This window comes from Lithobates pipiens, unplaced genomic scaffold (genome assembly GCF_037356315.1).
Source record: "Lithobates pipiens isolate NorthernLeopardFrog02 unplaced genomic scaffold, aLitPip1_a1.2 Scaffold_19, whole genome shotgun sequence".
Classification (NCBI taxonomy): domain Eukaryota; kingdom Metazoa; phylum Chordata; class Amphibia; order Anura; family Ranidae; genus Lithobates; species Lithobates pipiens.
Genome location: NW_027507764.1, coordinates 347329079 through 347354755, shown reverse-complemented (window position 1 = coordinate 347354755; position 25677 = coordinate 347329079). Strand labels below are relative to the sequence as shown.

The window sequence follows — 25677 nt, the reverse complement described above, 5'->3', positions numbered from 1 at the left end:
TGAAATTTTCCACATTTTGTTATGTTACAACCAAAAACATAAATGTATTTATTGGTATTTTATGTGATAGACCAACATAAAGTGGCACATAATTGTGAAGTGGAAGGAAAATGATAAATATGTGTGGCGTGCATGTGTATTCAGCCCCCCTGAGTCAATACTTGGTAGAACCACTTTTCACTGCAATTACAGCTGCAAGTCTTTTTGGGGATGTCTCTACCAGCTTTGCATATCTAGAGAGTGACATTTTTGCTTTTAGGCCAAAAAGTAAAATTTTGGTCTCATCTGACCAGAGCACCTTCTTCTACACGTTTGCTGTGTCCCCCACATGGTTTCTTGTAAACTGCAAATGGGACTTCTTATGGCTTTCTTTCAGCAATGGCTTTTTTCTTGACACTCTTCCATAAAGGCCAGATTTGTGGAGTGCACAACTAATAGTTGTCCTGTGGACAGATTCTACTGCCTGAGCTGTGGATCTCTGCAGCTCTTCCAGATTTACCATGGGCCTCTTGTCTGCTTCTCTGATTAATGCTCTGTTTGCCCAGCCTGTCAGTTCAGGTGATGTCTTGGTAGGTTTGCAGTTGTGCCATACTCTTTCCATTTTCAGATGATGAATTGAACAGTGCTCTATGAGATGTTCAAAGCTTGGAATATTTTTTTAATTTTTAGACCAAAATTTTACTTTTTTGCCTAAGAGCAAAACGCTATGTGTGGGGGAAAACTAACACTGCACATCACCCTGAACACACCAGCAGCACCATGTTGTGGGGATGCTTTTCTTTAGCAGGGATGGTCAGAATTGATGGAAAGATAGATGGAGCCAAATACAGGGCAATCTTAAGCCTCGTGACGTCAGACTTTTGTCTGAAGGGCGTTGGCCAGGAAGTTGTCTTGCATACAAACTGCACACAACTGTCGGCCAACAAACACGAATGTAGTGGCAGAATACGTGCCACCCTTTGGGCACCTTCTGCTATTGTTGTGTTTGGTGAGCATTGATTTCAAGCTAGCGTGTTTGTACTTTGGACTTTCGTCTGACGGACTTGTGTACACGCGATCAGAAAATCTGACAACAGACCGTTGTCCGCGGAAAAATTTATAAGCCTGCCATCCAACAATTGTCCAATGGAATGTACAAACGGTCGGATTTTAGGCCAACAGTCTGTCAACACACAATTTCCGTTGGAAAATCTGATCGTGTGTATGAGGCTTTAGAAGAAAACCTGTTACAGTGTGCAAAAGATGTGAGATTGGGGCAGATGTTTACTTTCCAGCAGGATAACAACCCTAAACATACAGCCAGAGCGACAATGGAATGATTTCGATCAAAGCATATTCATGTGTTGGAATGGCCCAGGCAAAGTCCAGACCTATGTCCAATTGAGAATCTGTGGCAAGATTTGAAAATTGCTGTTCACAGACGCTCTCCATCCAATCTGACAGAACTTGAGCTATTTTGCAAAGAAAAATAGGCAAAAATTTCACGCTCTAGATGTGCAAAACTGGTAGAGACATAACCAAAAAGACTTGCATCTGTAAATGCAGCGAAAGGTGGTTCTACAAAGTATTGACTCAGGGGGGCTGAATTCAAATGCACACCCCACTTTTCATATATTTATTTGTAAAACAATTTGAAAACCATTTATTATTTTCCTTCCACTTCACAATTATGTTCCTCTTTGTGTTGGTCTATCACATAAAATCCCAATAAAATACATTTATGTTTTTGGTTGTAACATGACAAAATGTAGAAAATGTCAAGGGGTATGAATACTTTTTCAAGGCACTGTACATGGTAGGTTCGAACCCCAGCGGGTCCTTGCCAAACTGGTCAAACTGTCTATAGCCTCGTACACGATCGGATTTTTCGCAGACAAAGCATCAGACTTTTGTCTGAAGGGCTTGTGCTGTGAACTTGTCTTGAATATAAACGGTACACAATTGTTGACCAACAAACACAAACGTAGTGACGCACTACGTGGAATTTCAGCTCTTGAGCGCCACCCGTTGGGCACCTTCTGCTAATGTTGTGCTTGGTGAGCATTGATTCCGAGCATGCGTGTTTGTACTTTGGACTTTTGTGTGACGGACTTGTGTACACACGATTGGAAAATCTGACAACAGACCGTTGTCCGCCAGAAATTTACTAGCCTGCCATCCAACATTTTTTGGTGGAAAGTTGGCCAACAATTGTCTGATGGAGCGTACTAATGGTCGGATTTTAGGCAAACAGTCTGTCATCAGACAATTCCATGTCGAAAATCCGATCATGCTTACGAGGCTTATGGCTGGCTTTAGATCTTTCCAATGGGGACAAGGGTAGAAGTAAAAACCTAAAAGAGATACATCTTCCTTACTTATTCAAAACTAGAATAATGGCGCGTACACACGACTGGACTTTCTGCCAGACTAGGTCCGATGGTCTTCCTGACGTACTTTCGGCGGAGTTCTGACGGACTTTCTGAACGAACGGACTTGGACACACACAATCACACCAAAGTCTGATGGATTCGAACGTGATGACGTACGACCAGACTAGAATAAGGAAGTTCATAGCCAGTAGCCAATAGCTGCCCTAGCATCGTTTTTTGTCCGTCGGACTAGCATACTCACGAATAGATTTCTCGATAGGAACTGGTTCCAGCGGAAAAATTTGAAACATGTTCTATTTCTAAAGTTCGTCTGAATTTTAGACAGCAGGTCCGATGAAGCCCACACACAATAGAATTGTCTGGCGGATTCGTTCCGTTGAACCTTTGCTGTCCAACAGTCTGGTCGTTTGTACACGGCATAACAATTCTGACTGGATTTATACTTTAATTACTGAAACATAAATGTTGCACATGAACTCTGGATGATAAAAGGCAAATAAGGTATTGACTGGATCTAACCATAGTAAACAATATATTTGTTAGTAGTCACAGGGGACATGTTTGTATTCTTGGTGTATTCTCCATCAGTGGTAAGAAAGCAGGGTTAGGTAGAAGCAGAACACCTAGATACCTGAGAAAAAAAACATTAATCAAGGAATTAGAAGTAGTCATCACCATATCACTACTACTCATCACTTCTATAGCCCACCTTTCTTGACATGTCGCCAAAGAATTATTTCACACAAGTAAAACAGTGCGGGAGTGAGGAAAGGTAAATATATGCTGTTGTAAAGGGAGTGGCAGGAGTTAGTTGACCCTTTACAAGGCAGCTGAAGACGTCAGGGGTGCGTTTACATCAAATACAAAAAATCAAGAATGCCAAATCTGTTTGATGCTAGCAAAAAGTCGAAAGGTCTGATATACCAGGCTGGTCGCAGTGTCTATATTTCCTGGTTTATTGCACAATACTTTGGCCTTGCAGTGCTGGGCAAAGTTGAAGCCCCTTTGGGAAAACACATTCTTCATTGCATGTGTATGCTTTCCCATGCATGCTTTGACTCTATCCTTATATACATTTTGCAAAATGAAAAAAAAAAATGATAAGCTTGCATTAAAATGTTCAATATATATGGTAAATCCCTAAAACAGCAAGAATTAATTATTCCTTGTTTGTCGTCATTCAGCTAAGAAAAGTAGCAGGAAGGATGTGTGGTTTAGCATGCAAGGTGTATTGTGACCTCTTGCAGATATCAGCGGTTCAGGAAAATAGCCAGGTAAGTGGTTTGCACGTTTTTAAATGATGCCATCTGCTTGATTTAACAGAATGATCTTGTTTTTGTGTGGACCCACTGGACTTCAGGTTTAGGAACTATTTATGTTGGCTGTCTTTGTGGATAACCACAAGCTACAAAAATAGAAAGATGTGGGTGTTCAGGTAGAGGCACTGCTAGGTTCAGACGTCAACAAGTGTATTTATGCAAACAAATATCCGTCTATCCTGGCACGATGTAACGATGAGCGGGAGTCCCGAAAGTTTAATTTTAACTTACTTTTTTTCCTATACATACTGTACCGTAGTAATATGTCTGCTTCATTGTCTATGCAATAGAAACTGGAAACAAAATTATGGATAAGAGATGGAAAAAATCTTTACTTCTAATCCAAATAGCGGTACACATAAATAAACATTAAAAGTTTAGACAATTAACCACTTTCAGACCGGACCATTTTGCTGGCCAAAGATAAAAACGTATTTTTTCCTCAGTTTAGGCCGATACGTATTCTTCTACATATTTTTGGTTAAAAAAAATCGCAATAAGCGATTATTGATTGGTTTGCGCAAAAGTTATAGCGTTTACAAAATAGGGGATAGTTTTATGGCATTTTTATAAAAAAATTTTTTTACTAGTAACGGATCAGCGATTTTTATTGTGACTGCGACATTATGGCGGACACATCGAACATTTCTGACACATTTTTGTGACCATTGTCATTTATACAGCAATCAGTGCTATACAAATGCACTGATTCCTGTGTAAATGACACTGGCAGTAAAGGGGTTAACCACTAGGTGACAGTGTAGGGGTTAAGTGTGTCCTAGGAGCGTGTTGCTAACTGTGCGGGGCGTGGCTGTGTTTTACACATCGCTGATCTCTGCTCCAATCACAGGGAGCAGAGATTAATGACACTGTTGCTAGGCAGAACGGGGAAATGCTAAAGTAAACAAGCATCTCCCCATTCTTCCTCCCATGAGACGATCGCGGGTATCCCTGCGGCGATCAAGTCCACGGGACCGGCGACCCGACTCACGTTGGACCCAAGCGGCGGCGCGCACATGATGACACGGCAGCAAATTTAAAGGGACGTACCTGTGCGGCCATTTGCCTGTCCATGCCATTCTGCCGACGTACATCTGTGTGCACTGGTCGGGAAGTGGTTAAAGTGATATTAAAACCAATGTCAAAAATTTCATATTTTGCAGCATAAAATCATGTGGTGGCTGCATTAGTTTTATTTTCTTGGTTTTTTTCCCTCTATTTCCACCTGGTGATCTGACCACTAACACATTAGACTCTGGATGAATCAGTACAGGGGGCACCTTTGGACAGCAGCATTGTCAGTGTGGGAGAGGAGGGTAGTGTTGGATGTACTAGCAGATTTAGATACACTAACAAATGGATTTCTAGTGAGTTTTCTTGTGCATCAGTTATGTGCCCTGTTCAATGTCGATTTCATATCAAATGTTTTTTTTTTACGTGCAGAAAACTGCATACACTTTGCAGATTTCTGCACATAAAAAAATCTGCATGCTGTGGTGTGAACGGGGCTCATAGAGAACCATTGTTTTCTTTGAATCCTTGCTGAACGTATGCAGAAAAACTGATGCCTCTGCAACGTGGAGTGAAGGAGGCCTTATGCCGCGTACACAAGTAGCAGACTATCCGGCGGACTTAGTCTGGCGGACTTTCCGCTGGACTGTCCGCCGGACTTTCCGAACGAGCTACTTGCCCACACACGGCACTTTTTTAGCGGACTAATACGGCGTACTAAGTCCGCCGGACTATCCGCATTTTTGAGATGAACGGACTCGCCCACACACGCGGAGGAAAGTCCGCTCATTTTAAGCGCGTCTCCAGGTAGCCTGGGCCAGCGAAGGAGGCGCCGCTGGCCCCGTCACCTGGTATGGAGTTAAAGGGGAATCCCTACACCGAAAAATCGGCGTGGGGGTCCCCCCGGGTCCATATCAGACCCTTATCCGAGCACGCTACCCGGCCGGCCAGGAAAGGGGGGCGGGGACGAGCGAGCGCCCCCCCCCCTCCTGAGTCGTACCAGGCCACATGCCCTCAACATGGGGGGGTGCCCAACCCAAAGCATCTTGTCCCCATGTTGATGAGGACAAGGGCCTCTTCCCGACAACCCTGGCTGTTGGTTGTCGGGGTCTGCGGGCGGGGGGCTTATCGTAATCTGGGAGCCCCCTTTAATAAGGGGGCCCCCGGATCCCGGCCCCCCACCCTATGTGAATGAGTATGAGGTACAATGTACCCCTACCCATTCACCTGTGAAAAAAAGTAAAAAAAAAAACACAACACACAAGGGTTAAAATTGTTTATTGCACAGCTCCGGGGGTCTTCTTCCGTCTTCGGGGGTCTTCTCGCCGGACTCCTCTGCTATCTTCTGCTCTTTTGCTAGCTCTTTCACTAGCGGAGGAGCCCGGTTTTCTTCTTCGCCGCGGCCCTCTTCTTCTGACTTCGGGGGTCTTGTCCCCCTCTTCGGTTCCTCTTGCCGGGCCACCGTGCCTTCTTCTAGCTCTTTTACAGACGGTAGCCCGGTCTTCTGTCGCTGCTGTCGCCGTCTTCTCTTCTTCTCTTCAGATGTTGCCTCGTTGCTGTCTCTGCTCACAATGACGGGGACGCAGCACGTGGCGACTTATATAGGGACATCACCAGATGATGTCCCCGCCCATTATGATGTTACAGTCCCAGAGTCCCTGCCATTGTGACCGGAGACCGTGACGAGGCAACATCTCCAGAAGAGAAGAAGAGAAGAACAGAAGGCCAGAAGACAACGGCGACAGAAGACCGCCTGTAAAAGAGCTAGAAGAAGGCGCAGTGGCCCAGCAAGAAGAACCGAAGAGGGGGACAAAACCCCCAAAGTCGGAAGAAAAGGGCGGCGGCGAAGAAGAAAGCCGGTCTTCAGGACAAGACCCCCGAAGATGGAAGAAGACCCCCGGAGCTGTGCAATAAACTATTTTAACCCTTGTGTGTTGTGTTTTTTTTTTTTACTTTTTTTCACAGGTGAATGGGTAGGGGTACATTGTACCCCATACTCATTCACATAGGGTGGGGGGCCGGGATCCGGGGGCCCCCTTATTAAAGGGGGCTCCCGGATTCCGATAAGCCACCTGCCCACAGACCCCGACAATCAACGGCCAGGCGGCGCGGCCAGCGACGTTGTCGGGAAGAGGCCCTCGTCCTCTTCAACATGGGGACAAGGTGCTTTGGGGTGGGGAGCCGCGTGGTCCCCCCTTTCCCAAGGCACCCCCCATGTTGAGGGCACAGTCTGGTACAGCTCAGGAGGGGGGGCCGCTTGCTGGTCCCCACCCCCTTTCCTGGCTGGCCGGGTAGCATGCTCGGATAAGGGTCTGATATGGACCTGGGGGGGAACCCCACGCCGATTGTCAGGAAGAGGCCCTTGCCCTCATCAACATGGGGACAAGGTGCTTTGGGGTGGGGGGCCGCAAAGCACCCCCCCATGTTGAGGGCACATGGCCTGGTACGGCTAAGGAGGGGGGGCGCTCGCTCGTTCCCACCCCCTTTCTTGACCGGCTGGGCTGCGTGCTCGGATAAGAGTCTTATATAGACCTTGGTGGGACCCCCCACGCCGTTTTTTTGGCATAGTGCTTCCCCTTTAAGTCCATACCAGGTGACGGGGCCAGCGACGCCTCCTTCGCTGTCCCCGGCTACGTGGAGACGTGCTCAAAATAAGCGGACTTTTCTCCGGGCGGGAAAATTCCATTCATTTCAAAAGTGCGGCGGACTAGCACACACACGGCCGGATTGTTTGCCGAAATGCGAGTCCGGCAGACAAATTGGAGTGCAAAAATACTTTCTTAGACCACCGGACTTTTAGGTAAAAAAAGTCAGCCGCAGCCCACACACGGTGGGATTGTCCAGTGGACTCAAGTCCACCGGAATTTTCCACCGGATTGTTTGATTGTGTGTATGAGGCATTAGCCATACATGCTCTTCTGCAGTGCATATGTGTAAACAAGAAATATTCTGACAGGAGGAGGGAGCAGAGTAAGCAAAGTTGCTAAAAGAAAAAGGATCTGCCAATCTCAACTCTAGATCCTCCACTTTAACAGAGATCATCTAACAAACTGCGAAGAATTGTCTTCACATGACAGACAATGGAAGGAGTTCGAGCAACAGTTATTAGCCTTGTCTTGTATCCTATATCCTAAAGCCTGGTACACAGTTTGAAAAAAACTGTCATCTCCGGTCGGAGCCACTGTACTAAGTATGCAAAGTTAGTATGGCAATCTCCCCTGCTCAGTTGTGTTCTGACAGGGGGTGCCCCCCCCCGACAGAACACTTGAACACTTTGATTAGCGCTCTCTGGCTGAGAGTGCTGATCGGGAGATGGTCGGCTGCTGGTTTTCCAGCATGCTCGTCTGACAGAAGCCAGCCAAATGGCCTGCTTCTGTTAGACAGGGTGGCATACACACGGGCCGAATGTCGACCGTTTTTTTTTTAACCGCCCGATGTCTCCTGACATTAAGCCTGTGTACTTAAGACTTTTAGCTGACAGTAAAGCATAGGTCTGCTGAAAGACGACCTGATACAGCTTTTCCATGTTTAATTTATACAAACTGGTACATACCTAAAAGAAAATAGATTTTTAATCAAATTTTGGTTGTGAAGTACTTGCACCTACGATTGTTACTGGTGCACTATCCTGTCTGCTAATTGGGTACTACATAAAATATCTACTTGGTCTGACCTAGATTTTCCATGCCTATGATTCTTCTCTTCTTGTTACTGGTTCAGTACTTCATTCTATTAATTAACAACTCAATCCACACAACCAAGTCCTGGTAGTAACTCTAAGTCTAAAGGAGGGCAAAAAGGGGATCTACCCATGGTGCCCTGGCTGTTAGGTTAAAGCTTTAAAGTTGTATTCTCAACTGCTAGTGTGGCATCCAGTCTCAACAGCAATAAACTGCAAAAAATATATTTTATCTACCAATGTGCTCTACTTGGAATGTCTCCAGCTTGCTATCTCTGCCAATGCAATGTGAAACAGAATAATTATATATTTTCAAAACAAACTGTGAACCTGAAACCAAGTTAAACATTGTCATTCCCAAATCAATCCATTACAGATGACTCAATGACGCAATTTAAACATCTGCCATGCTGATGACTTAAACGTTGCACACAACAGGGAGAAACGGGAGAAACACAAGCCATACAGCAATCTGTAATTTTTAGACATGGTGTAGGGTTGTCAGTTCAGTGCACTAGAGACGAGCAATGCTTAACAGTAAATGGCCATGTCACATCTTAACAATGCGGTTCCACCCTGTACGCACTCAGTAGTGTTAACTGTAAGTACTTGGATCTGTTCCATATCAGATACATTAGTTATACTAAGGAAAAAAAAATATTATTTTATTCATTTCACTTGTTTAACTCAGACCAACAACAGGCACTTAAAAAAAAACACAGTGTATGTGGTTCATCTCAAAACGGCGAACGGCGTGAATGATATTAGGTTAAATATGAAGTCTTTCAGAGTAGCAATATACAGGTTTATCAACAGCTGATGTAAGAATACATCAGTTGCGCCATGGAGGCCTATAGTCCCAAGTGATAACAAGTGCTTCTGAGTATTGTCAAAAAATCCTATCAAGGCATTTAGCATTATCCCACAAAGTGATTTGAACACAGGATGACTATGATTGCTTTAAAGGGTTAGTTCACCTTTACCCAATAACTGCCTATGCAGATAAGGGGTGTCTCTAGATAAAAACAAACTGTGCAGCTTTGACCAAAGTTGAAGAATGCCCTTGGCACAGGTACGTACTTCATAAAGCCTGACTGAAAAACTCCAAGGATGTTGTTAAACAAGAAGGTTAAAAATGGAGCCAGGTGTCTTGCCCATAGCAACTAAAGCCTTCTTGTCATTTTTTAACCTGCAGTAACAACATAAGAGAAAGCATACAAAATTCGGTGGCAAACCCTTTCATACCCTTGCAAACTATGAAAGCCTCAGCTGCTGTACTAAAATCCCCCTAAATAATTTGATGGTATGTGAAGACAATAAAAGCAAAATCTTCAACCAGTACAGCGCTCTAGATAAATAAACTGGCTACATTGGTACATGTGTAAATGAAACATTCACAAAACAAAGTATCAATTATAAATTCAACAAATACATGAAAGCAATTAATTGAATTAAACTGTCAATATAAATAATAAAAAGGCTGTATGTAGTGTGCTGTTGGAAGGCAACATGTTTTATTTCATAAATACAAGAGGTGTTTGAAATATGAACTATGGCTATACCAGACCTTTGCATTCTTGGGGGGTTGTCTGGAATGTAACAAGTTGCACATCAAAGCTTTGTAGCATATAAGATTATTCATCTGAAGAAGCAAGGCTGAACAAAAGATTGGCTCCTGACCATCTGGTGTGGTAATGCTAAGCAAGTGAGCTCCAAACAGGGCCATGACTGGCAGGAAGATTGATGAAAGTGGGTTACAGAAATCAAAGGCATTGAAGATTAACCCAGGATGCATAGATATGATACATGCACAATGCTGCCCCTAGAGGCCGATACAGCAGGGAGGACAGAAATATAATATATTAAAAGGACGACCTCTTGGCAATATCTCATTGGACAGGAGACTAGTGGGGGCGGTCACGAGTGAGTCTGAATGAATGTGTAAAAAGTGCACACAGAAGGAGTCTGCCCTTTTTTGTTCTTGGCTCTTGCCTGATGGTTCTCTGAGCCTCGTGGCTCTTTCTGTTACCATCTTGAGCCCAGTTATCAACAGTAACATTATCAGAGTTTTAATACACTAGCTAACTATAGGAATAGACAAATGAATACATATATGGAATAAATAGAGGGAATCCATAACCACCCTTGGATGATAATATTTATTTTGAGAATATATTTCAATTGGCACCCCAGAAAGTCCCCCAAATAATTTGATGGTATGTGAAGACAGTGAAAGCAAAATCATCCACTAGTACAGCGCTCTAGATAAATAAACTGGCTACATTGGTACATGTGTAAATGAAACATTCCCAAAACAAAGTATCAATTATAAATTCAACAAATACATGAAAGCAACTTATTGAATGAAATATGTCAATATAAATAATAAAAAGTCTGTATGTAGTGTACCAACAGACATCCAGTGAAAGTCCAATGAAGTCCAACTTCTAAATACTCCTTCCTTCACCAAACTCCAGAAATTGCACTCACCAGATTTGTGTGCCTATCTTTTTACAGATAAGACAAACATAGCTTGCATAGACTCAGCCACAATGGGAGATCCTTTTGAACAGCACCCAGGAACTAAATCCTTTACTGGTCTCCTCCCAAATGTGTAAACGCAGCTCAGGGTGGAGTCATGACAGAAAAGTTATACTAATGTAGGTCATACATGGAGCAATTTTCTTTCCTGCAACACAGACAGTGTTGACTGGGGAATCCCTCCCGTTGAGCCATTGTATTCTCCCCACCGGTGGAAGCTGTCACCACCGGAAGAACTCAGTGATTATTGCTAGTGGCTATACCAGCTGCTAGTGATAATCGCATGTAAAATCCTGCAGGCTGGTTGTACCCAATTGATCAATCTATTCAGCCTGCCTATACATGATTTGAATCTCTGCTGGTCCCTGCTGAACCGGCCGAGATTTGTGCCATCTATGATCGGCCTAATAGTGTGATACGGCAGAACACATCTTTATTTAAATCAATTACACATTAACAGAAGAAAATATCACCATAAACAAGCTACAACCCTGTGCAGCTGGACCAGTAATGCAGAAGGGACTGAGAATTCCACTGACTGCCAGCTTCACAGTGCCTGCCCACAAAAAAGTACTGCAATCTCCATCGTTCACAACTGATGGCATTAGCCTCTACTCCCAATGCATTTCCTACTACAAACTTTATCAAGGAGATACCCTTCATAAAGTCCTGATGATGAAATGCGCAGGGGTGGAGCCTAACGCTGTCAGTCGTGAACTGTGGATATTGCAGTACTTTTGTGTGCGTTGCCAGGGTCTGTGAATACAGCGGCTTGTGGATTTCTCAGTGATTTCTGCATTATTGATCCAGCTGCTCAGGGTTGTCATTTGTTTATGGCAATATTTTCTTAACCTTAATAATTCTATGACTACTTGCATACCCAAATAGATATTAAACATATTTTTTAAGGACATATAACGTTTTCATTTGTTACAATGTTTTAATAAAAAACACCTTGTTTTTTTTATAGGCTGACAAGCCAATCTTAGATGTTCATTTAAACAGTGCCTACAGATAAAGGTAATCTACTTTAATTAAAACACAAGGTTTAAAGGGGAAGTACAGTCAAAGCTTGTTTGGCTGTACTTATCCTGTGGATCACAGAAGTAAAGTTCGTTCTGCACTCCTGTGACTTGTTGCCAGCAGAGCGCAGGCTGAAGCCCTCTGTCAGCTGATGTCACAGAACTGGTCCAGGCTCAAACAAGATTGCGACAATGAAGATCCGCACACATGCCTGGTTCGGCACCTGGCTTAGCCTCTCAGTGAACTGCTGAGAGACTGAGGCGGATGCTCCCGCCCCCTCCACAGCTCAGTGCTTCAATGGGTGCAGGGGGCAGAGCAGAGAGCTGTTTACTGACAGTCAGCCGCTCTCTGCTCAGAGAGCTGTGAGAACTGAGTGATCGTCAGTGTTTGATAGCTCTGTTCTCAGTGCTAGAGCCGGCGGGGGACAGATACAGCATTGGACAGATAAGGTGATAAACAATATTGGTGTATCAGACAAAAGTCAGTTTCAGGTGCAAGGTGCTGCGATTATTCCCATAATCGCACAGGGTGTAACTCCTTCAACATGATAATTTGTGAACAATGTGGCAATGTTGCAATGGAGAGGGCAGTGGTGCTGGTGAGGGGGGATATATCCTTCGTGGTTCCGTGTATGCCAATGAAGTCACGTGACCCGTGACGAACACGTGTCGGGACACAGCGACCGGAAGTGACGTAGACCGAGCCCGCAGCTAGTTTATACACTGTTTGTACAGTTTGTACTGTTTATACTTGAAGGCTCGCCTATGCGCATCACAGTAGAGCACTTGCACTTTATGCGATTTCTATGATCGCAACACGCTGCACTTTGGAATTTATATTGTTTTTTTCCACTATTTTATGTATTTATGTTTTAGATTATATATTAGCAGCAATGAGTATTATTGTTTAATTGACCACACAGGCACGCCTTTTTATTATATTTGTATTTATTTCTAAAATGTTATTAATACCCAATAACTGTGGATTCAGTATATTGCCTTTACCGATAGATATACCTCTCCAACGTACAGCGCACCACTACCTTTCCTACTTACTATTCCTCCGGGTTCAGATATTTCCCTTCCAGTGTGTGCAGCAGTACTTTATTTCCCTTCTATTACCTTGACGTGGCGCAGGAATAATTCCTTTTACTAGCATTGGACAGATGCTGCATTCATCTAAGTAAGTAGGAATTTAAAGATATATATTCCCATACTTCTCTAGTTTGGGGTTGCTTTGCTGCTTCAGTTATCAAGTCATCTATGAATTCTGTATAATAGCAAAGTGTGCTTGATGAGAATGTGAAGCACTCTGTCTGAAAATTTAAGCTAAACCAGAAAAACGGAAAATTGTATACTCACCTTTCCGTAATTTTCCTTTCCTGACGCATCCCATGGCAGCACACACACTGGGTTGTGACTCCACCTCCACAACCTGATAGGACCGGTTAGCTATAAGATTTGAAGAGGAGTCCACCGTTGCATTCTCAGTAACTATCACCTTAGAGGGGTGGGATCTGTGTGCTGCCATGGGATGCGTCAGGAAAGGAAAATTACGGAAAGGTGAGTATACAATTTTCAGTTTTCCTGACGCATCATGGCAGCACACACACTGGGAAATAACTCGCTACATGGGAGGGTGCCTTTCAGAAGTTTTTTATTTACTCAAGTACAAGATATGGATGAGTTTGATTGAATAATTGATCTCCCGAACTCAACCGTAGTTAATTGAGCCGGGTCTATTCTATAGTGTGACATGAATGTGGTTTTTGATGACCAAGTTACTGCCTTGCAAATAGTCTCTGGTGATACTCTGCTGTACGCTGCCCATGAGGCCGCCATCGCCCTCGTTGAATGCGCTTTCAGGTTTTCCGGTATTGGAAGGTGTTGAACTAGATATGCTTTCTTGATGACTTTAATCAACCATGAGGATATTGTCCTTGAAGAAGCCGCTTGACCTTTTTTGGCGCCATGCGGAATGACCAGGAGGTTTTCTGACTTCCTGAATGGAGCGGTAGCCTCCAGGTAGGCAGATATTGCAGACTTCACGTCCAGAGGGTGTGGATTTCCGTCTGTGTTGAGAAAAACAGGAAGATTGATCTCCGGATTAAAGTGGAAGCTGGATGCTACCTTTGGCACAAACTGTTCCGAAGGTCTGAGTACGACCCTGTCTGGGAAAAAAATAGGTGTGGTTCTTTGATTAATAGAGCTTGCAGCTCGGAGACCCTTTTGGCCGATGTGATTGCAACTAGAAATGATAGTTTTAGTGTCAAGTCCCATAGGGATATTGATCCCCCCGTCGAGAAAGGTTCTTTTGTTAAAGCTTCCAGGACGATCGACAGGTCCCAGGTCGGAAAAATTGGTTTTCTAGGAGGCCTTATTTTTAGGCATGCTTTCTGAAACTGAATGATGAGGGGGTTTAAAGCCCACTTGATTCCTGTCATTGCGGATATGGCAGAGACGTGAACTTTTAAGGTGCTTGACCTTAAACCTTTCTCTAGACCTAGTTGTAGAAATTCTAACACCTGAGAGACTGATGGAGAAAGGGGGTTCCAGGACTGTAGTTGGGCTATTGCGGATTTTTTTTTCCAAATCTTATTATATATGTTGTTTGTCGATTTCTTCCTTGCTTGTTGTAAGGTGGATATTACTCTTAATGAACAACCCTGATCTAGCAACCTTTCCCTTTCAGTTTCCAAGCCGTCAGGTGTAATCGCTCTGGTGACAGGTGTAGAAATTTCCCTTGTGAGAGCAAGTCTGGGAACAGCGGAAGTGGGAGAGGCTCTTCTGTGTTCAATTGCAGGATGGTCGGAAACCATGGTCTTCTGGGCCAGAAGGGCAACACTGCTATTACCGTGGAAGACGAAGTCCTCAGTCTGGCCAGAAACCTGGCTATCAAGGACACCGGAGGGAATATGTAACCTAGGCGAAATTCCTAAGGATGGTGGAGACAGTCGATCCCTGTTGCTGCTGGATAGGCGGTCCTTGCTAAGAAGCGAGTACATTTGCGATTCGCTGGAGTTGCTGCCAGATCCATATCGGGAACACCCCATTTGCGTGTCAGAAGAGTAAAGGCCTTGTGACTGAGAGACCACTCGTTGTTTGAAATAAATATTCGACTTAGGTCGTCCGCAAGTTGGTTGTGAATCGCGGGTACGTATACTGCCTTCAGATCCGTCAGGTAGACTTGAGCCCACTCGATTATAGGTCGTATCTCCTGCATTAGGACCTTGCTTCTGGTGCCCCCTTGCCTGTGGACATAATTCACAGCCACTGTGTTGTCCATACGCAGGAGGACACTCTTCCCTGAGAGGAGGGGACTGAAAGTTAGAAGTGCTTGCCATGCAGCCCTGAGTTCCAGAACGTTTGAGACTATCCCTTGTGGACAGAAGGGCCAGCGGCCCTGTGCTCCCCGATCTAGATGATACGCTCCCCAGCCAAGGTAACTGGCATCCGACGTTACTATTTCTGGGAGTGGATGAACGATGGGACGACGGCGTGTTAAATTGCTGGTTTGAGTCCACCATCGTACTGACTCCTTGACTGTCCTGGTGATTGTTATTTGTTGTGACATTGACACCCCGTTCCATTGTTTTAGGAACGAATTCTGGAATACCCTCGAGTTCCATTGAGACCACTGAACCATTAGAAAGGTTGATGACATTGAGCCCAGAACGCTTAAGCATTTTCTTGCAGACAGGTGGTCTACTGATAGTAGCTTTCTCACTTTGCGGATAAGAGGATGAAGTTTCTCCTGGGGAAGCCCTGCTGTGTTGGATCTGGTGTCCAATTCGACTCCTAGGAAGACCATCTTCTGTACTGGGACCAGGCTGCTCTTCCTCCAATTCACTATCCACCCGAATTGCTGGAGCGTGGAAATCAGAATTGAACGATGTCGTAGAAGTGTTTCTCGATTGTCTGCTAGAAGAAGAATATCGTCGAGATAGTGTAGGACTCTTAGACCCCTTTCTCTCAATAGTGCTATAACCGGAAGTAACACCTTTGTGAAGGTCCTGGGTGCCGTTGATATCCCAAATGGGAGGCTTTTGAATTGAAAGTGTTGCCTGCCTATCGCAAAGCGTAGGTACTTTTAAAAGGTTTGATGCACTGGAATGTGTAGATAAGCGTCGGACAAATCGACCGAGAGCATCCAATCTTTCTCCCCTATTGTTAGTAATATTGATTGGAGACTCTCAATCCTGAATTATTCGACTAGAATCATTTGGTTTAACTTTTTTAAATCCAACACGGGCCTCAGGTCTCCTGTTTTCTTTGACACCAAGAAAAGGGGAGAGTAAAACCCCTCTCCTCTCTGCTCCTGTGGAACTTCTAAGATTGCTTGCTTCTGGAGCAACTCCATAATGTATCTGACCAAAAGCTTTCGTTTCAGGCGCGAAAAGGGTAGTTTGGTAGGTCTGTAGTGGTTTTTTGGCAGTTTTCGCTTGAACTTCCACCTGTGACCTTGCTGAACGGTGGATATCGCCCAGGGTTCCTTTATTTTGTCTATCCATACTTGGGCAAATAGCCTCAGCCTCGCACCTACTATTGCGGGCTGGGCATGCGTGGCATCAAAAAGATTTTTGTTGCTTGGATCTTAGACCCGATTTTCCTCCCGTGACCTTTGATATTGCGGAATCTAGTTTTGAACCAAAAAGGTTAGTGCCATCATAAGGGATCTTACACCAGCTGGATTTGGAAGTTGCATCAGCAACCCAAGGTTTTAGCCAGAGAGCTCTTCTGGAAGTTACTGAGGCTAGCATTGCTCTTGCTGAGGACCGTATAACGTCCACCGCCGCCTCCACTACGAAATCACCCGCAAGGCTGAGTTCCTGCAGTGCTGAAATAATTTTGTCTTGGTCTGCTTCTACAATTAATTTTTCAACGCCAGACGTCCAGGAGGTGATGGCTCTTACGACCGCTGCTAGAGCAATTGCTGGTCTACAGGCCCCCCCCGCTGCTGAGTAGGCTTTCTTAAGGACGAGATCGATTTTGCGATCCATCACATCCTTAAAGGTTACGGTGTCTTCTATTGGTAGGGTTACATGGCGCTCTAAGCGCATCAGTGAGGAGTCTACCACGGGAGCGGAGATAAGAGGGTTCACTGCTGGCTCTTTTAGGGGATAGAGCTTCGCTAATCTGTTGTTTAAGCCGGACTTCTTTTCTGGTTTTTGCCATTCATCTTTTATGAGCTCCTCTAGCTCTTCAATAAAGGGGAAGACCTCAGGGTCTTTTTTTAGGTTAGGGAAGTATTTCCGTAACTTAGGCGGGACGTCTCTCTCTTCCTCCCAACCGATCGCCTCCTTAACCGATTTCGCAAATGGGTTTATTAATGCAAAGTCGAAAACTGTAGGGGCCAGGGGATCCTCATCCTCTGGGGAGTCATCTGGATCCTGAGGGGTGTGAGAGGTTGAGGCAGAGTTAGATGACCTGATTGGATCATAAGCTGTCACCTGTAGGATTGTTTCTTTAACTGAGTCTCTTATAATATTGGAGGCTTCTCTAGCGTCAGCTTCCTTGTCCCGAGTTGCTTCCTCCAGACAGATTTGGCAGACAAGCTTACTAGGTAATGCTTGCGCTCCACAGACCCAGCAGGTATTAACCGCAGGACGGGTATGGTGCTCCTCTCGGTGTGAGGATGACGCTTCTCTGCGATGACGGGAAGACCTTGACCGACTTCGCCGAGAGTGAGAGTGTCTTGAGGGGGAACGTTCCTTTCTTTTAGAATGGGATGACCCCGATGACCTGCCAGAGCTACCAAAATGAAAGGTATTAGTGGCAGTGCTCTCTTTTTCTCCTCTTCACTACTTACCAATCCATACGTCCCCTTACCTTGTGGTTCTAGGATGGTCTACTAAGGCAGCGGTCTCCATAGGGAAGAACAGAGTACACCTGTGACCAGAGGTTTTCAGTGTAAGAGCCAATGCAGAGTATGGGCAGAAGGTGCAGACACAGAAAAGAATGGCAAAGTACATAAAGATGATAGAAAAAAGGCTTACCAGAGATCAGGAGGACTTGTCTTGCAAGGCAGCAGGCTGTGTGCAGAGATCAGGATGGTAGATGATGTGGAAAGCACAAGCAGCACTTCAAAACGAAAATTAAATTTTTTAAATAGCCCGCCGTCGCCGGAGGAGTGACGTCACCGCCGCGCATGCGCACTGGCCGGCCGCGCCGTCCTGCGCCATCTTGGATGCTGGCAAATGCAGAGGGCAAGGGGAAAACGTCACTTCCTGAGCGCCGAGCGTCCGAACGGAACCGCCATGATGGAGAGGTCACAGCGCCGTGGAACTACAGGGCTCAGCGTGCCCAGAGGGGGAAAAAAGAGGAAAAAAAGAGAAGAAAACTGAAAACGGAAAGTAGGCAGAAAGGGAGGCATGCCTGGGAGGTAAGTGGAAGCACAACAAATAGGAGGGGGGAGACCGCTGCAATTATTAAAACCTTTTTAAGGTTTTTTCTCTTAAAAGTCCGCTGATTTGTAATTTTGCCCCTGAGACCACCAGAGTGGGGCTCCCAGCGTTATGGCTCATTTAGAGACCGTACGGACAGGGACTTCCAGGTAGGAGAGGCTGAACCTAGCTGGGGTAGTGCGGTAAGGGGTTCCATGCTAACCGATCGCAAAACGTATTGACCTATTCAGGTGAGGAAAAAAAGGAGAATGCAACGGTGGACTCCTCTTCAAATCTTATAGCTAACCAGTCCTATCAGGTTGTGGAGGCGGAGTCACAACCCAGTGTGTGTGCTGCCATGATGCGTCAGGAAAGGATCTTTTAATGCACTAATGATCCAATACAAATTCACCAAGATTTAAGTAATGGAGGTTTTTAGGCTGGCCAAGTCAAAGAGAAGATTAGAATCTAGCTGAAATGATGTATAGGGATGTGAATCATGTAGGTCATGCACAGAAACCCACAAACATCTTGCAACTGAACATATTTTGCATGAAGTGGTGATCCAACATTTTACTAAATGTGAGAGACTGGTGGGCCCTTCTGCTAAAAGGGGCAGTGACAACTTCTGATGTCAAGAGTGTACTTACTACTTTCTCAGTATACAATAACATCTCTTGATAATTTTGTTGAATAACTTATTGCAAAGGCACACCACAGCTGGTATGAGGTTCTTTGTCTGAAATGCTGTCTTTGTTTCAGGCCAAACATGTCTACTGTTACCAAACAACTTTATCTTCAATTGGTCAGTCCACAACTTGTTGTTCCTGGCTTACGCAGGCGCAAGCCATACATTATGCAATTTTCTTTCCTTTAATCACAGGTTAAAGGAAAGAAAATTGCATGATTCCCCCATCCACACAGTTCTGCCAGCAGGGAGCCTTCTCCACCAGCAGGACACAATGATCACTGCTGGCAGCTATAGCCATCGGCAGTGACCAGGTGAAAAAAAAAACCCAACCTGATGGATTGACTTCAGTAAAACCGGCCTGTCCATAGATAGATTGAAATGTGTCCGGTTCCTGCTGAATCGACCAAATTTGATTTATCATGGCTGGCTTTAGTCTTTGCCTTGATTTTCAATGGCAAACTGTAGTCTTGCCTAAATTTTCTTTTTGGACAGCAAGGGCTTTTTGCTAGCGCACCAATCATACATATTACCACAATTTTTAAATTTCTTCAACATAGTAAAATCTGGATTTTTTTGCTAAAAAATTATGTTATATCTTAATTTTTTAACAAGCCCCCTATGTGATAGCATTGGTCAGGTGACAGATACTCTTTATGGAGACAACCAAGATTTTTGTAACTATATCTAGGTAGACAACAGAGTAAAGTTGTAAAGTCTATTTATGATTGTACTGTAGATACATGTATTATGCAGAAAAAAGGTTGGAGTCTCTTGAAGAATTCTTTTAGTATAAAACAGCTGAATTAGTAGTTGTAGTAGTTGAAAATTGATTATTTTTCCTGCAGTGGAACAATTGGTTTCAAATAAGGTGGCACTCTTTAGAAATTCCTGGCCTGACTCACAGGCATCTTCAACCTTAAAATGCTTCTTTGATCATTGCATGATGCCATGTGCATCAAAACTAGACCCTAGATATCTAAGCTTTAACCACTTGCTTACTGGGCACTTAAACCCCCCTCAGTCCCAGACCAATTTTCAGCTTTCAGCGCTGATGCACTTTGAGTGACAATTACGCGGTCATACAACACTGTACCCAAATGAAATTTTTATCATTTTTTTCCCACAAATAGAGCTTTCTTTTGGTGGTATTTAGTTACAGCTCGGAGTTTTATTTTTTGCTAAACAAACAAAAAAAGATGCAAAATAAAAAAAAAAAAAAAATCATGTTTTAATAGTTTGTTATAAAATTTTGCAAACGGGTCATTTTTCTCCTTCATTGAAGTGCGCTGATTAGGCGGCACTGATAGGCTGCATTGGTGGGCACTGATGGGCTGCATTGGTGGGCACCGATGGGCTGCATTGGTGGGCACTGATAGGCTGCACTGGTGGGCACTGATAGGCATAGTTAAGGCGGCACTAATAGGCACAGATAAGGCGGCACCGATGGGCACAGATAAGGCGGCACTGATGGGCAAAGATGGGCACAGATAAGATGGCACGGATGGGTGGCACGGATAAGTGGCACGGATGGGTGGCACGGATGGGCACTGATAGGTACCACAGATAGATGGGACTGATGGGCACTGATAGGTGGCACTGATAGGTGGCTCTGATAGGTGGCACTGCTGGGCACTGATGGGCGGCACTGCTGGGCACTGATGGGCGGCACTGGGGTGCAGCACCTTTGAGGCAGATTTTGGGTGGCACTGTGGGTGGCACTGCTGGGTGGCACTGTGGGTGGCACTGTGGGCACTGCTGGGTGGCACTGTGGGCACTGCTGGGTGGCACTGTGGGCACTATGGGCACTGCTGGGTGGCACTGACAGGGGGGCACTTACTTTATTTCAGGATGGCACTGCGGGTGGCAGGTGGGCACTGGCAGGGGGCAGGTGTCCGCTTAAATTGCTGGCCGTGATCGGGACTGATGTCCCGAACACGGCCGCCGGCGATCGGCTTTTTTTTTTTCTCCTCGCGCTGTCAGCGCGAGGAGGAATACTAGCCGATTACCGGCTCCGTTTTATCACATGATCAGCTGTCATTGGCTGACAGCTGATCACGTGATAAGGGGTCGGGATCGACCCCTTACACGGATCGGTGATCAGGCGAGTCTCACGGACTCGCCGATCACAGAGCGCGCCGCGCGCGCCCCTCAGGGGGCGCGCAGGCCGCTCGTATCCGGGACGACGTCAATAGACGTAGTCCCGGAAATGTGGGTCCGCGCTGTTGCCGTCATTTTGCAATAGCGCGGATCCCAAGTGGTTAAATGAGACAGGTTCCACCTGCATACTCCCTAAGTAGACTGCAATCATAGGCACATAATCGGGAACATTGGATTGTGATTTCATGCATTTGAAGTGGTGGTTAGTGTAGAAGTGTATAGCGTAGCTGCTCTCTATTGCCTAGTGGACTCTCAGTGTGGTTCCCAGGAAAGTCAACTTGCATTAAGTGAAATAATAAGCCATAGAGAATGGGCCAGATAGACCTTTTTTGTGAAAAATAAAAGGTTATGACCAAACTCTACAGATTGTGTTCTCATACTTTCTCTCCATACATGTTTTAAAGTGGTTCTAAAGGCAGAAGTTTTTTTTTTTATCTTAATGCATTCTATGCATTGAGGTAAAAAACCTTTTGTGTGCAGCAGCCCCCCTAATACTTAGCTGAGCCCCATCTCGAATGAGCAATGTTGCATGAGAGCCGCAGCTGTCCAGCACTCTCCCTCCTCATTGTCTGCAGACAGACAGCAGCGGGCGTGATTGGTTCTAGTTGCTATCAAAGTCGGTAAGCCAATGAGGAGAGAGAGGGGTGGGACCTAGCCATGCCCCCATAGCAAGCTGCTTGCTTTGGGGGCACTCGGCAGGAAGCAGGGGGCAGGAGCACCGGCAAGGGGCAAGAGAAGAGGAGGATCTGGGCTGCACTGTGCAAAACCACTGCTCAGAGCAGGTAGGTATAACATGTTTGTTATTTTGAAACAAAAAAAAAAAGCCTTTAATATTACTTTAATTGCTGCCTGTGTCCACATTGGGGATGCTTCCCCTCACTTCCTGGCCCGGTGACTGCTTTCCCCAGAACGTGACAAGAGTCTCTCCAATCGGTCACATACGGCAATACTCAGAATGCAGAGGTTTAAAGTGTGTGTGTGTGTGTGTGTGTGTGTGTGTGTGTGTGTGTGTGTGTGTGTGTGTGTGTGTGTGTGTGTGTGTGTGCATATGTCTCCACACACAGCAGCAGTATTCATGATAGACTGAAGAGGGGATAGCCTATGGCGAGGCAGGCCAATGAGAAGGGAGTTGCAATAGTGAAGGTGAGAGATAACAAGGGAGTAAATGAGGAGCTTGGTGGTTTCATTTGTTAACAAGGGGCGAATTTTAAAGATGTTACGGAGGTGAATTATACAAACTTTTGACAATGATTGGACTTGAGGCTGAAATGACAAGTCAGAGTCTAGGATTACACCCGTTACCCTGGCGTGAGGGGAGGGACTGATAGTTGCATTGTTGATTTTGATGGAAAAGTCAAGGAGGGGGGCACAAGCGAGGGGGGGGGATTTAGCTTAGTTTTAGAGAGATTTTGTTTAAGGAAGTGGTCCGACATCCATGCTGATATGTCAGTTAGTTAGTAATGCGAGAGGAGACTGAAGGAGTGAGGTGAGGAGTAGACAGATAGATTTGGGTGTCATCGGCATATAAGTGGTATTGGAAGTCGTGAGTAGTTATCAAGCGACCAAGGGAGGAGGTGTACATAGAGAAGAGAAGGGGTCCAAGAACAGAGCCTTGGGGGACCCCCATAGAGCGGGGCAATGGAGAGGAGGAGACAGAGTTGTGGGTAACACTAAAGGAGCGCTGTGATAGATAGGTAGAGAACCAGGATAGAGCAGAATCTTGGAGGCCAAAGGAATGGAGTTTATTGAGAAGGAGCGGGTGGTCAACAGTATCAAAGGATGAAGAGAGGTCAAGTAATAGGAGAATGGAGTACTGGCTGTTGGTTTTAGCAGTTAGTAAATCATTAGTGAGTTTTAGTAAGGCAGTCAGGGGTCAAGAAGGTTATTTTCACTGATTTAAGAGCTAAGACGGTTGTAAACTATCCATGGGAGAGTTACAAGGTCAAAGCCACTGCTGACCAAAAAGAATACATTTACCCAAAAAAATCTTGATTATCCCCAAGACTATTAGGCAAATATCCTAAGGACTAATGAGACTAAAATTTTACTTTTTGGTAGGTTTGAGTCCCGTTACATCTGGCATAATACTAATACAGCATTTCATAACAAGAACATCATACCAACAGTCAGACATGGTGGTGGAAGCGTGATGGTCTGGGGCTGCTTTGCAGCTTCAGGACCTGGACAACTTACCATAATTGATGGAACCATGAATTTTGAGCTCTATCAGAAAATCCTAAAGGAGAATGTCCGGCCATGAGTTTGTGACCTCAAGCTCAAGTGCACTTGGGTTATGCAGCAGGACAATGATCTGAAACACAATAGCAAGTCCACCTCCAAATGGTTCAAACAAAGCAAAATTTAGGTTTTGGAGTGGCCTAGTCAAAGCCCGGACTTAAATCCAATTGTGATGCTGTATCATGACCTTACACAGGCCATTCATGCATCCAATATGGCTGAATTAAAACAATTCTGCAAATAAGAGGCCAAAAATGCTCCACAGCAATGTGAAAGACTCCTTGCCAGTTATCACAAATGCTTGATTGCAGTTGTTACCACCAAGGGTGGCACAACCAGATATTAGGTTTATGGGGCAATTACTTTTTCATATAAAGCCAGGCAGGCTTGGACAGCTTTTTTGCCTTAATAAATGAAACCATAATTTAAAAAACTGCGTTTTGTATTTACTCTGGTTATCTTTGTATATTATTAAAATTTGTTTGATGATCTGAATCATTTAAGTGTGACAAATAAAAAATCAGAAAGGGGGCAAATACTTTTTCACACAACTGTATTATCGATCAACTGTGTTTAAATCACAGATGGTAAAGCTGCCCATTCCTCTTGGCAAAAAGCCTCCAGTTCCTGTAAATTCTTGGGCTGTCGTGCATGACCTGCATGTTTGAGATCTCCCCAGAGTGGCTCAATGATATTGAGGTCAGGAGACTGAGATGGCCTTTTCAGAACCTTCACTTTTTTCTGCTGTAGTGAATGACAGGTCAACTTGGCCTTGTGTTTTGGATCATTGTCATGTTGGAATGCCCAAGTACATCCCATGGGCAGCTTCCTGGCTGATATAACAGTGTAAACTTTCTGTCCCCTCAAAATAACTCAACACACAGCCATTAATGTCTAAACCACTGGCAACAAAAGTGAAAATGTGCAAATTGGGCCCAAAGTGTCAATATTTTGTGTGGCCCCCACTGTTTTCCAGCACTGCCTTAACCCTCTTGGGCATGGAGTTCATCAGAGCTTTACAGGTTGCCACTGGAGTCCTCTTCTGCTCCTCCATGACGACATCACGGAGCTGGTGGCTGTTAGAGAGCTTGCGCTCCTCCACCTTCCTTTTGAGGGTGCCCCACAGATGCTCAATAGGGTTTAGGTCTGGAGACATGCTTGGCCAGTCCATCACCTTTACCCTCAGCTTTTTTAGCAAGGCAGTGGTTGTCTTGGAGGTGTGTTTGGGATCTTTATGCTTAAATACTGCCCTGCGGCCCAGTCTCTGAAGAGAGGGATTCATGCTCTGCTTCAGTATGTCACAGTACATGTTGGCATTCATGGTTCCCTCAATGAACTGTAGCTCCCCAGTGCTGACAGCACTCATGCAGCCCCAGACCATGACACTCCCACCACCATGCTTGACTGTAGGCAAGACACACTTGTCTTTGTACTCCTCACCTGGTGGCCACCACACATGCTTGATACCATCTGAACCAAATAAGTTTATCTTGGTCTCCTTAGACCAAAGGACATGGTTCCAGTAATCCATTGTCTGCTTGTCTTCAGAAAACTGTTTGAAAGCTTCCTTGTGCATCATCTTTAGAAGAGGTTTCCTCCTGAAATGACAGCCATGCAGACCAATTTTATGCAGTGTGCAGCATATGGTCTGGGCACTGACAGGCTGACCCCCTACTCCTTCAACCTCTGCAGCAATGCTGGCAGCACTCATACGTCTATTTCACAAAGACAAACTCTGGATATAATGCTGAGCACGTGCACTGAATCACTTTGGCCAACCATGGCGAGGCCTGTTCTGAGTGGAACCTGTCCTGTTAAACCGCTGTATTGTCTTGGCCACTGTGCTGCAGCTCAGTTTCAAGGTCTTGGCAAACTTCTTATAGCCTAGGCCATCTTTATGTGGAGCAACAATTATTTTTTTCAGATCCTCAGAGAGTTCTTTGCCATGAGGTGCCATGTTAAACCTCCAGTGACCAGTATGAGAGAGTGAGAGAGCGATAACACCAAATTGAACACACCTGCTTCCCATTCACACCTGAGACCTTGTATCACTAACGAGTCATATGACCCCAGGGAGGGGAAATGGCTTAATGGGCCCAATTTGGAGATTTTCACTTAGGGGTGTACTCACTTTTACTGCCATCGGTTTAGACATTAATGACATTAATGACTGTGTGTTGAGTTATTTTGAGGGTACAGCAACTTTACACTGTTATACAAGCTGTACAATCACTACTTTACATTGTAGCAAACTGTCATTTCTT

General features: G+C 45.0%; 1 protein-coding gene across 3 annotated transcripts in view; it reads right to left on the bottom strand.

Moving 5' to 3' along the window:
* LOC143996871 (enoyl-CoA hydratase EchA19-like) overlaps nt 1-25677 on the bottom strand; it is a 164275-nt gene that overhangs the window by 133224 nt on the left and 5374 nt on the right. The window lies entirely within an intron of this gene.